Source organism: Apis cerana, linkage group LG1 (assembly GCF_029169275.1).
Source record: "Apis cerana isolate GH-2021 linkage group LG1, AcerK_1.0, whole genome shotgun sequence".
Classification (NCBI taxonomy): domain Eukaryota; kingdom Metazoa; phylum Arthropoda; class Insecta; order Hymenoptera; family Apidae; genus Apis; species Apis cerana.
In genome coordinates, this window is record NC_083852.1 from 8983615 (window position 1) to 8996140 (window position 12526).

A 12526-nucleotide genomic window follows, 5' to 3' on the forward strand; every position below is an offset into this window, starting at 1 on the left:
ATGATTCATTCTATTTACGTGTATCAGGTACAGAAGGAACAGAAGAAATAACGAGGTGATCGGAAGATATTAAGTTAAGCTGTAAACAGTTTTAATGTTTACATGAAGCGAGACGAAGGAAGAGCGAGATAGACAGTTGAATATTCGTGTTTTTGGCCTTGGAAGGTGTCTCATGAATATTTAAATTCTGTAAGTAGATTGTTTGTATAATAAGAGTTTGTACAATTTTCTCTGATAATTATAATTATACATTCGGTTGAAGGGGTTCATGAGAAGATTGCATGGAATGATCAAATGAATTTTATATAATGATCAATAAATGTTACTTGCGATTAAAAATAAGAACTTGGAAAATTCGTATATCTAAAAAGAATTTTACTTTATACAATATTTCTACATCTATATTTCTAATTTTATATAATTTAGAGAATTTATTTTAATAACTTTTATTAGTATTTAATAAAGATATACAATGTAGTACAAATTATTATTGATATTCTGAAACTGCAATTTTTACCTTGCAATATCTTAGTCTTTGATTATAATGATATATTTGTTCCAATATTATGTTGTTTTAAAACTTGAAAAATTTTCTTTTTCATTCTGTAAAGAATGAATTGTATTCATTTATGAAGAGCACACTGGTTTTCGTTATTGACATTTTTATTGTCAGAAGTACATGGCGATAGAATATTGAGTAATAGAAATGAAAATAAAAAAAAGCGATTTATTTTATTGTCATTTATCCATCGTGTTGTTTGGGATTTTATATCGAATGGTATTATTCATTGAAAGCTTTTTGAATGGTTTCGATAGCGCTAGTAATACGCCAGAAAAATTGAATGCCAATCGACTACAATGAAAACCAATGAATTAAAAACACCCTAGTATAAATATAACATTCCCATATGCCTATCGTGCAAACGATGAATCGTTATGAATTAACCTAAATAAGAAACATAATATAAATAACCAATATTTCGTTGGATTTTTTCCTGTTTCATAATTGTTTTTTGTATTTAACGAAAATTAATATTCAGAAACTTTTCCATCTTTGGAATTGATACTAAGAAAATATAAGAAAATAAAATAACGAATAATTGAAATATCAAAAAATATTGTTTCATCGATGTTTATCAGAAATTGTTAATACGTTAGAATGCAAAAATTTTTAAATGACTTGTGAAAATAAAAAGTTGTACGAGTTATATGAGTCGTGAATGTTTAACGATGAAAAAGTAACTGGAACTTCATCGGAAACTTACTAATTCACGTTTTCCTGCGAATGTGCCACGTTCGTTCAATTAAACGTCGCGTTTAATTAATATCTCCGCGTATTCCTTCTGCTTTTATGCTTAGCCAGTTGGATGAATGCAATTAACCGAAGAATCTTTCGTAGAACAAGGAAACCAGCAGTTTTATTAGAATGATAGATGAAACCGAAACTTGGAATTTTTCATTGGGAACGAGATTTCTAGAGATTCTCACCCCTATTGAATATCATTATTTGCGAATTAAAAAATTAAAGAAATTATAGAGATATTGAAAAAAATTTTAAAGCGATTTTACCTCGATTTTGGAAGAATTTAAATTTTCTTTTAAAAATGTAATACCAAATTGGGAGAAGAAACTGAATTATATCTCCACCATTGGAAAATAATTCCCTTTAACGTATCACGAAACGAACAAACAAACAAAAAGAAGTATAAAGTACAAAGAACTCACAACTTTATGGAACAACAATGGAATAACATTAAGATTAAATTTCTTGTCAAAGTTTCATCGTTTCTCCAAACACAATTTTTCATTTGAATATAAATTAATAACAAGCAAGCAGATTCTTATCTCACAATCACTCGAATTAATAAAAGAAAAAAGCTCCATATCCATTCATCTCATCGAACAAATAACCATTTCGATTAATTGTGCACAGGATCATCTGCTAAGTAAGGATACATCGCCCCAAGATATTTTCCCATAAAACGCTTTTGAATGTTTGACGAGTATATATACACGTGTAGATGATACTTATATGGAATCGTGGATATGCACACACACTCGAGGAAGTCGAAACAGGTAGAATGTCAGAGGCAGATATGTGGAAGAGATACGGAAAAGTTGAGCGCGTAAACTTGAAATTGGTTGTTGGCTGCGGTTTGTGGATGCTCGATAGGAATTCCTGATATGCTCTTGTTTCCCGTCGAACTTGCAGACTTCTCGCGCGCTCTGTCTTTTGTTACATTCCCCTCCATTTCTTGTCGTTCTCTGGTATAACCAATTCCCTTTACATTCCTCCCCGCCCTTTTCTTCCTTATTTCGTTATCAGGAGGAAAGTTTCGGCTTGAATTAATTTTAAACGTGACGATAAATATCACGTTTATCTTTTGACAAATGGCAGTGTGTATCAGTCTATGTCGTATTTGTTTGTATATTTATGCGTGTGTGTTTTGTAATTGGATAACTTGGTAACGTAACGATAAATATCACGTTTTATATTTACCATGTGTTTGTTTGATTTATATTGGCCAGCGGTATATCTGTCATATGATATTATTATATCTCACACTCGATAAGTTTATATTTTTCTGATTATACAATAAACTTACGTATACATTGCTCCTCTGGAAATAATTTTATCCCATTTATCTACTGGTTTATTTGTTATTCCACTTGTTTGATTATGGTCAGTGTCATAATATTTGTCTTATCACGACGGATTTATATTTTCTTGATCTAAATCTATATTACTTTTGTTTAGTGCTGATCGTTTTATTCTACGTGTCTGACTATAATTGGTTACTTGCGAGTCTGTATATTTGATTGTTTTATTCTTATCTGATCATGACTGGTCAGTATTACTTGTCCATTCACGAGAGAGGATCTTATCTTTTACTAAAATTATTCTATTCTATTTACATGATTGAGATTAATCCATACTTCTTGTCTGTCTGTGATGGATCTATTAGATATTACTTGCCTGTTCACAACGAGCTTTTACTTATCCGGAATTCCAGTTTGCAGATTATAAATATCATCGAAGTTTTGGATTCTTTTAAGTTTAAATAATTGAGATATTCATGTATTTCTTCTAACTTATTTCCAGGAAATATTCTCTTTCTCTTTTAATACAGTTGTATCATCAGGCTGAGAGACATACTGATGTTGGATTTCATGCTCGAAGTACATATTCGTAATTACGCGTGGACATTTGGAACTCTGGCATGGTAAACGTGTGAATTACACTACACAGGTGTCTATCTGTTACCGGAACAACGTGTAATAAGCACGTTGAAACTGTACTCGGGAATGTGTTATTGCGAATATGAGACAATCCAATTGACATTTTATAGAAAATTACTAGTAGACAGATTATCAGAATTGAAGGTGTAGAAATTATTAAATGGATCATATAAAAATAATCGAATATAATTTATTCTTGTTTTTATTGTGAACTGTTTGTAAAATAAACAAGAATAATCGAATTTTCTATTAAATTTTTGAACTGTAAGAATTTACAGTGAAAACTAGCCGAACATATAAGGGAGAAAGTGGAATCAGAAATAAAATAACAATCCAGAAAGAAATACAAAGAAAGATAAAGGAAGAGGAAATATTAAAATGAGAAAAGAAATATGGATAAGTTGCGAGACAGATCAAGAGGAAACACAAACAGAGAAAAGGAAGAAGTGAAAGATTGAAACTATGGAAAACGCGTGGCCCTTATGAATTCATTTACCTTCCTCGAGAATATCCTAATTTCACTAGTTTTGCTTTCATGTAAATTTACCTTTACCGTAGGTACGCTTGCAATTATTAAAGATAAATTATGCTCGAAGAAGGTTTTCTTCGTTTTTTCAGCCGTTGGATATCGAAAAATTACACGAATTTCAAAATAAAGTAATCCAAATTCTGTGTAAAAAGTATCATAAAAATAAATTTTCAATTTTAAATAAATAATTCGAAATCGTGAATTTTGAGTAAGGAAATTAAAAAAATTCTTTCAAAAAGAAATATAATTTCGATAAATAGAAGAAAGACTCAGATCACTCGCGAGAAACTAAAATACCTGTCGTAATTTGATTAAATCTCCATCAATTTTTTATCTTAATACACACTTCCAATTTATAGAACGAAATCTTCATAATATTCGAAACAATATAACTCGTGAAATCCAATTGGATAAGAAATAAACGAAAGAAAATTCATCATCCATTGATATAAAAAGATCAATCGCGATAGAGATCCAATTTTCTTTCCAATAACCGATTATCCTACGCATACACGCTCCTTTCCTCTCCCATTCCATCAATTATCTCGTATATAAATACTTGCAACGGTAGTTTTTCCACCTTTTCCTTCGAGCACGCCCTTCTCATTGCTCTTTATTCAGTGGCCCTCCCCCAACCGTGTATAATAGAATAAAAGAAACGTAAAAGAAAACACTTTGTCGAGAAACACCCAACTTGAACAGTTGCGCACGACCTGCTCGTCCGATGAATTCGTGGTCGAGGAAAGTTGGTGGCAAGTTGCTGTCCAACAAAAGGAAGCCACGAAAGTTGAGAGATGAGAGAGGTCGCGGAGAAACTATTCCCTTTTGTTACGCGGCGAAAGCTCCGGGGAATCGTATTTGAAAGGCGTATCGAAAAATCTGATGGTTTCGTTGTATATGCGAGAAAAAGAGTGATTTGAACGATAGAGATATTTTTTTTCCAATAGTAAATATTTTTGGTGATTAATAATCGAATAAATTTAACATCGGCCGAATAAGGAGTTAGATTTATTATGCAAATGTGATTTCGATTTTAATGTAAATGTAAATTCATTTAATTTTAATATTAAAATGGATGATATATTTTTTTTTTATATTGATCAACTGTTAACAGACATTGATGCACCGAGGTTTGAATCTTCTTGAAACAGTGAGAATTGAGAATTCGTACATCAAAGGTGTTCGTTACACCATTGGATCTTTCAGAAAATGATATATCTACACTTCAGTCAAGAGAGTTTCAAAAAGATGGATAGATTTGTTGCTCGAAGTTGTTGAATTATGTAAATCGTTGTATCTATATCCTTGTAATCGAAAAATTGTTAATCGAAGATTTGTTCATATTTTTTTCCTATTTGATAATATAATTCGAGATTTTATTGATTTATCTTTAAATTGATGAAGTTTGTTTCAATTATTTCAATGTTTAACCCATCTTTAATGAGAAATCGATGCTTGTACCTGTTGCAATCTATTTGTCAAAGTGTTGCCAATCAATCTATTCATTTTTATAGAACTAATTCAAATATTCAAATATATAATTATATGATATTATCCAAAATATCAATTATCAAAAATATATTCATCATGACAAATTATTCCATTTATATTTTATTTATCTATCTGACTGTATTATTATCTAACTGTATTTGCCTAATTATTACATATTCATTTTGACAATTGTGTACATTTATCGTCCATACATATTGCAACAAAATAATAATAAAAATAGGCAAATGACACTTTGTCCAAATGTAAATTATCTGCGCGTAACGATAAATTGCAGAGCTACGATGTTAATGTAATTACGAAAGCACACGAATCACGATAACTATGAAAGATATCATTGAAATAACTCGTTCATCGGGCCGACACGTATTTATCCGAGTAACTTTAATTCGGATACTGTTAAACGGCCATTATCAGCAAATTGGTCGACTATTCTACACGCGGCCATGGTCAAAGAATTAAATGAAAATTGTTTTCAATTATTATTTCCACGGCATCGTGTAAAGTTGGCTGAACGTACAAATTGAAACGCGTTTTCATTTGTGCCGAAAACACGGTTGAAAGCGGGGAAAACAAGGGCAACGGGATATTAGCTCCTTTTCCTCTACAACATTTTCATAAAGCTGTTTGACATGTCAAACGATCAACGTTTCGTCCAATTTCGTTTCTGTCAATGATTAAATTTACGATAATTTAGTGAAAAACAAGTTGAGAAGGTGTATATGTATATATATATTCATTCGAGATATGGAAATCAATGATACGATAATAATACGAAAAATAAAGAAGAGCGCAATATTTAATAATTTTTAATTATTCTTGAAAATAAATTTAAATTTTCTTTTAGACGAAATATTCATTATATATTATTGCACAAATGTTATAAATGTTATTTTGATAATTATATTGCTAATTAAATCGCAAAGTTGCAATCTTTTTATAATTGAAGTAACAAAGAAATGAAATGAAATTGGATGAAATAAATCAAAATCAGATCATTTTTGTCAATAATGGTATTTGTGATAATTTAGAGGAAAAATATATTTTTTCAAGATGAGCAGGATAAATGAAACGACGAAGGGAGATATTTTCAAGGAAGAACAAGTTTCCCTTATTTAATCACATCGAATACGAAAGCAACTTGTATTCCAAACAAAATTGAAAATATAGAAAAAGCGATTTTCTGTTTGATATGGGAAAGAGATCATTGAGGAAAAGAATTATGTGAAAGAAGAATAAGAGATCTTTGATATTTTTTGTCAAGAAATAGTAGTCGTATAAAATTATTCTTATAAGCTGATACAAAAATTGGATTTGACATAAAATTGTTTATGTTAGAAATATTTTAATCCCTTGTATATAGAATTAATAAATGAAATATGCTTCTTTTATTTTGAAAATTTTCATTTATCATTTAGAACTTTTATTTATTCGTATCTTGAAAATAAATGTGAATCAAATTATGAAAAAATTTGATAATGTTCAATATCATGTTTCTTTCAATTTGAATTATTCGATTTCTATTTAAACTCGTTTATTACTTCATTCGTTCCTATTTAAAATCTTGAAAGTACATTAAAGTAACACTCAGTAATTAACTTGGAGAAGATTTAAAAATTTAAAACTAATTCAATAACTAAATTCAATAAAGTAAAAATTGTTTTCTCTCGTAATTTTAATCCAGACTATTAATTTAGATACAGATAGAGTAATTGAAACAAACGAGCATAGAGATTCGAACAATTTTGCATGCATTAAGAATATGACAAATTAGCGAAGAATAAAAAGATTTTTCGAGCCACAAAATTATTTGCATCGTGAGATCTGATCGATTGCTCTGGCCAGAATGTGGCCAGGTTAAATAGATTTCAACTACACAAGGATCAAAGGTTATAAATAGAGGTTATAAATAGAGTACATAGAAAAAGAAATTTGGTTACACTTTAGAGGGTTCGAGGAACTTAATTGAAGTATCTCGTATCAAGTAAAAAGATTGGAGAAAGGGATAAAGGAGGACAAAGAGTACGAATAATACAGGATAGTTCAAAGATAATATCTCAAAGATATCTATATTAAAATAATATACATTTTATGGATTATTGGAAAAATGCTCGAAGTATGGCTTTATGCGCCAATAAATACTATTATTATAATTATATTTATAAATTCCGTTATGAAGATGAATTAAGATAGATCTGTTGATCAATCTTTTCAGATTTTCATTTTTTAAATTAAAATTTATTGTTTTAACATTATTCAACTGATAATAAAATTGCTTCTTTGATTTTTTCTATGAAAGTTGAATAAATAAAATAAAAGTTTTACGAATTTGAATGATCCTCTAAATCTCTGAGAAACTCACAGAGAGAATATTATATTCGAAAAATACTCTCAAAAGTTTTATTCTCAAATATATTCCCAATTTTCTCAAAATATTGACATGTCATTTCTGAATCATCCTGTACAGTCCATATAGAACAGAAGAAGCTGTTTGGTGAATGCTACGGCAAAAAAAAAAGTATTGGGAACAAAAACGACAACTAGCGGAGAAAGAACATATACGAAGGAGAAAGAAAGAAGGGAGGGTAGGTGGAGGAGAAATAAAGAGGAAAGGGTGGCAAACAATCGCGAAAGGGCTTTGCCTAGTGGCGCCCAGTTAATCAAAGCCTCGACCAACCTTGTTCTCCCTCGTCTTCGTCGGTGTTGGCCAAACAATGCCTCGCAGGGGTGAAGTTTTAAAACGTCCATTCGGAAAAAGCTCCATTTGCACTCAAATGAAGGTTACCCGACCGACAATTACGTTTCTTTCGTTCTTGGTTTCGCATTCTAGAACAGTGTGCCGAGCGTGACACGTCGTTAAACGTTAGCTTATAAACGTTACATGGAAAAATTTCCATTTATCAAAATCTTCTTACGAAGCGAAAATTCTTTCAATAATTACGTTAATAATTTTCAATTATTCGGAATTTTCCATTTCAAAGGTTATTTTTTGTTAAATTAATCAATTATATCTCGCTTTATTGTGAAATCAGAGTGTATGTTTTTTAAAATTTCGTGCGAGCTATAATGTCTTATTGATATCAATGGAATTATTTGGATTTTTTTTCTGTAACTATTCCTTTATAAAAAAAGAAAAAAACAAAAATGATAACGCTTGTTTAAATCGAAGATTTGAAATTCTCGTGGAACGATTTTCATAAATTGAAATTCAAATCTCGAGTTCTTCGACAAAAAAAGAAGAATAGATATAATGAGAATAAACGAGAAAGATATAGCACGTTGAACACTGGTGGAATACCTAATGAAATTAAGGCATCTAGAGAGAAAAATTTAAACTGGCATTATTAAAAAGTTACATAAAGAAAAAAAATAGAAAAAGTGAAAAATAATAAATTCTCAACACAGAGTAATTTTTGTACAAAAAAAAAAAAGAAAAAGTTTTTCAAATGAACATCGTTCTTTTATCGGAATAAAAGAGTCGAGTGTACATTTCGTCGAGATGAACATCTTTAATCTCGATCTCGATATAGACTCGGAGTTCTTTGACTTACTCCATCCCCGCGAAATTAATTCCAGACTGTTGCTTCGACCAGACTCCGTCGAGGCATGGCATAACTTCGTACTCAAATGGGCCGTTCCATTTATACCAGCGTGCATCGATGGTTTAAACGAGTCACGTTCTGCCAAACGATGTCGCTGGTTAAGGTGGCCACAATGACTTTTAAATACGAATTAAATTGACGTTTTTATCGTGATTGTTCCTTCTGAGAAGTTAAATCATCCTTCTCTTAGAAAGGGACAATGAAATCGTTTTATTCGCGACGAGATAAAACTTGCGTTTTGTTATATCTGGAGTCGAGAATCGGGAATGATATTTGAATGTAAATGTATGTAAATAGAGAGGGGAGTTGCGTGTAATTTGTCGATTTTAAAAATGGGAGAATGCTTGAAGCTGCTATTATAGATTTAATTTTAAGAATCAATGTAATTTGTTGTTTTTATTTTTAATATTTTCTTGATAATGCTTCATTCTTCATTTTTATATTTTAAATAAATATGCAATTAGTTGCACGATAAGAAGTGTTACTTGCTCATCTTACAAAAGAATATCTAATTATTTCATATTTAGAATGCTATATCCAGAAAAAGATACATATTCTTACTTTATATTCATATAAAAATAAAGAGAATAAAAATGAATAAAATCATCAAAATTTCACTAAACTAGTTATTTACTAGAAGAATAATAGATACTAGGACAATGTTGTAGAAGTAAGAAATAAAGTTTAACCTTAGTTTAGCAGTGAATTGGATGCCCCAGTAAATGGGGTGTATTTATTCAAGCTATCGAGGGCATGGCGTTCGATATATTATTCGCGTGTTCACCAACAAGTTGATCGAAGTCGATTACTGGTCAGCTCGGGTATCTGCAACCACCAAGATCTTTGTGGACATTCCTTCTCTATTGAAGAAATCCAATACCGCAAAGTACCTGTATTTATCTATCGTCGGCGTGTCGGAAATACGTCCACCGACACGAAAAATCGTTCCTAGAAACTTTCTCTCTTCCCTAGAATTCACTAGAAACCCAGGAAATGACAATGATTCTTACCTTCACGTTCAACAATCTTACGAACTTCATCGAAATCGAAGTAAATTTTGGAAGAAGACAACCCAGTTAAGTTGATTTTATCTTGAAGTTTGTTCCAAGCTTTTGGATGATTCGAGTTTAGGAGGAACAGAATTACATTGATCGTGAGTTTTTCGTTGACCCATTATTTTTTATTATAATCAAAGATTGAATTAATAATCGTAATAGTGTAATTGAAAATATTGAGGTTAGATTATGCCTTTATCGCATCGTTATAAATATATTTTTAAAATTGCGTTCGAAAGTTTGAAAAAGTAAAGACTTTTTTTTTTTGCTGCAAAAGCAAAGTTTCGTTTTTATATTTCCATTATAGCGTATCCTATCAGATATATCTGAATATTTCAAATAAGAGATATATTGAGAACAATAAATCTGAACGTGATTGTCGTATCGTATGAATAAAACAGATAGAATTGAAATGAGAAATGATCGGTGAGAAGATTAGATCATCTACCATTTGAAATTGATGACCATGGTACGATCCATAGCAATTGGAGAAAGAAGATAACGTACTAGGATTTGGTTATATTTTATTGCTAAGAAGCGATCTGACCATTTTATAGGATAAGATAATTCTTCCAATCCTTATATACTACGATTTCTAAATATATGATATTCCATCTTCCAAGAAGGAACATTGATAAAAATGTATTGATTATAAAATTAATTTATATTTAATAGAAATAATTTAATTAAAACTATTCAAATAATTATCAATAGTGCATTATTAATTTAATAATTATATTAATTTCTTCATTTTAATGTGCTTGAATATATTTTCTCCATTTCAACTTTTGAATTGAATATTTTAATAGTGATGTCAATTAAAATAACAAGTGATTTGCGTATTTGAAATAATGATATGAAATTTTTTTTTGGCGAAAAATTCTGTCAAAAGTCGGTAGCTGCATAAACGGAATCGTGAGAATTTTATTCGTACTCTGTCCTTTTAGACGTAAGTGGGTTAAATCTACTTCCATATAACGGTGAAATGTCGAAGACTGTCGATATGCTTCCCAACTGAAGGTACATACGTATTTATTTTGAACTCCTGTCGAAACGCGTGACACCGTTTGAAAAGAAGACAGAGTTTTCCAATTTAAATTACACCGATTCAGGACAAGTCTAGGAAAAGTTATTTTATTGTATTGTACCTTTCATGCAAAATTCATACGGTATAAAATTCACATTTGTTCAATGAAGCATCAAAAATAATAATCTAGATTTCCAAAAAAGTATATATATTTATGTATTTATCCAAGATTTCATACACTAATTTAATTCATTTTCAAATTCCATTTATAATTCAACTCTCGTTTCACGTGTTTATTTCAATTAAATTTTACACTTAATAAAAACTTCTACTCTTATATTTGATTTAAACGTCATTTGATGATTCTCAAACTTCCAACATTTTACCTGAAAATATAGCCACTCCTCTTTCCTTCCTATTTTCCAAATGATAAATTAATGATAGTAGAGTGGTTTTTTGTGTAAAATAGTCAAAGGTAGTGTTGATGCCCTTTATTGCGTTAGACTATGGTTATCGTCATACACCATAGAAATATGATATGTGAAAAGAGAGATGAAGAGAAAAGAAAAAAAGGAAGTGTGTTTTTATCAGGATATTCAACAAGATGGTTCTTTTACCAGTCTGAACTCTCTTTCACGCAACAATACTCGTATGACATCGTATACAAACTCGGACAGTGTTTGTTTGAAAGCATCTATTAATCATACTAATTCTATAATACAACCATGAAAACAATTCTATGAAAAATCAACTAAAAGATACTTTCTTTTTCTCAATAGTGCAGGAATCCGATCTTTCGATAAAATTAAATAAATTTTAAATTTCTATCTAAATCTCAATGGTATCAAGATATTTTCATTTCGTTTCCCGTTTATTAATCTTTCAATAATCCTTCATGAAATTTAATAATCTCTTAATAATCTCTTAATGAAAAAGAACAATTGTTACCCTAAAGCATACCCAATATTTCCACGTTGTTAGTTGGATAATTAACCAAGACTCGTTTCGATGGATGAACATCCTGAAATATTTTCCTTGTTTCGAAGAACATCGTTTAAGAGTTCACGGGAACGAGATCATTCTTTCCGTCGTTTGCATCCATCTTCGAGGAAACTTATTGTTCCCATGGACTGGGTTGCTTACGATGGTTGGGGAGGATTTTTTCGTGGCTTGTTTCCAACCAGATGGCGGGTGAGAAATTTCAGCAATTCCTCCTCGCAGTTAGCAGTTCCCTGCACGTTTCTTACGCGGGGCTGGATCTGAAACGAACCGATGACTGAAGAAACAACTTATTTTTCCGCGAAACTTGCCACCGCGACGTGAGCAAGCTTTTTCTCTTTATTTCTCGGAGGACCTCGTTACGAGTGTCGAGGAAATTTTAGGAAATTCTCAGCATTCAACCAGACGGGATATTTGAGTACTCGAAGCTAGGGATGTCTCGAGAAATGATTATTTCTTTTTTTTTTAATCATTTGTATTAAATAGAAATTTTTAAAAGATAAGAATTTTCTTTTTTGGTATATTTTGTAATTGAACTGCTGATCTTTTGAAAATAATATAAATG

At 30.6% G+C, this 12526-nt stretch overlaps 1 protein-coding gene across 6 annotated transcripts in view; it reads left to right on the forward strand.

Annotated features, from left to right (window-relative positions):
- The window catches only part of LOC108002561 (peroxidasin), a 282659-nt gene that overhangs the window by 170495 nt on the left and 99638 nt on the right, over nt 1–12526 (forward strand). The window lies entirely within an intron of this gene.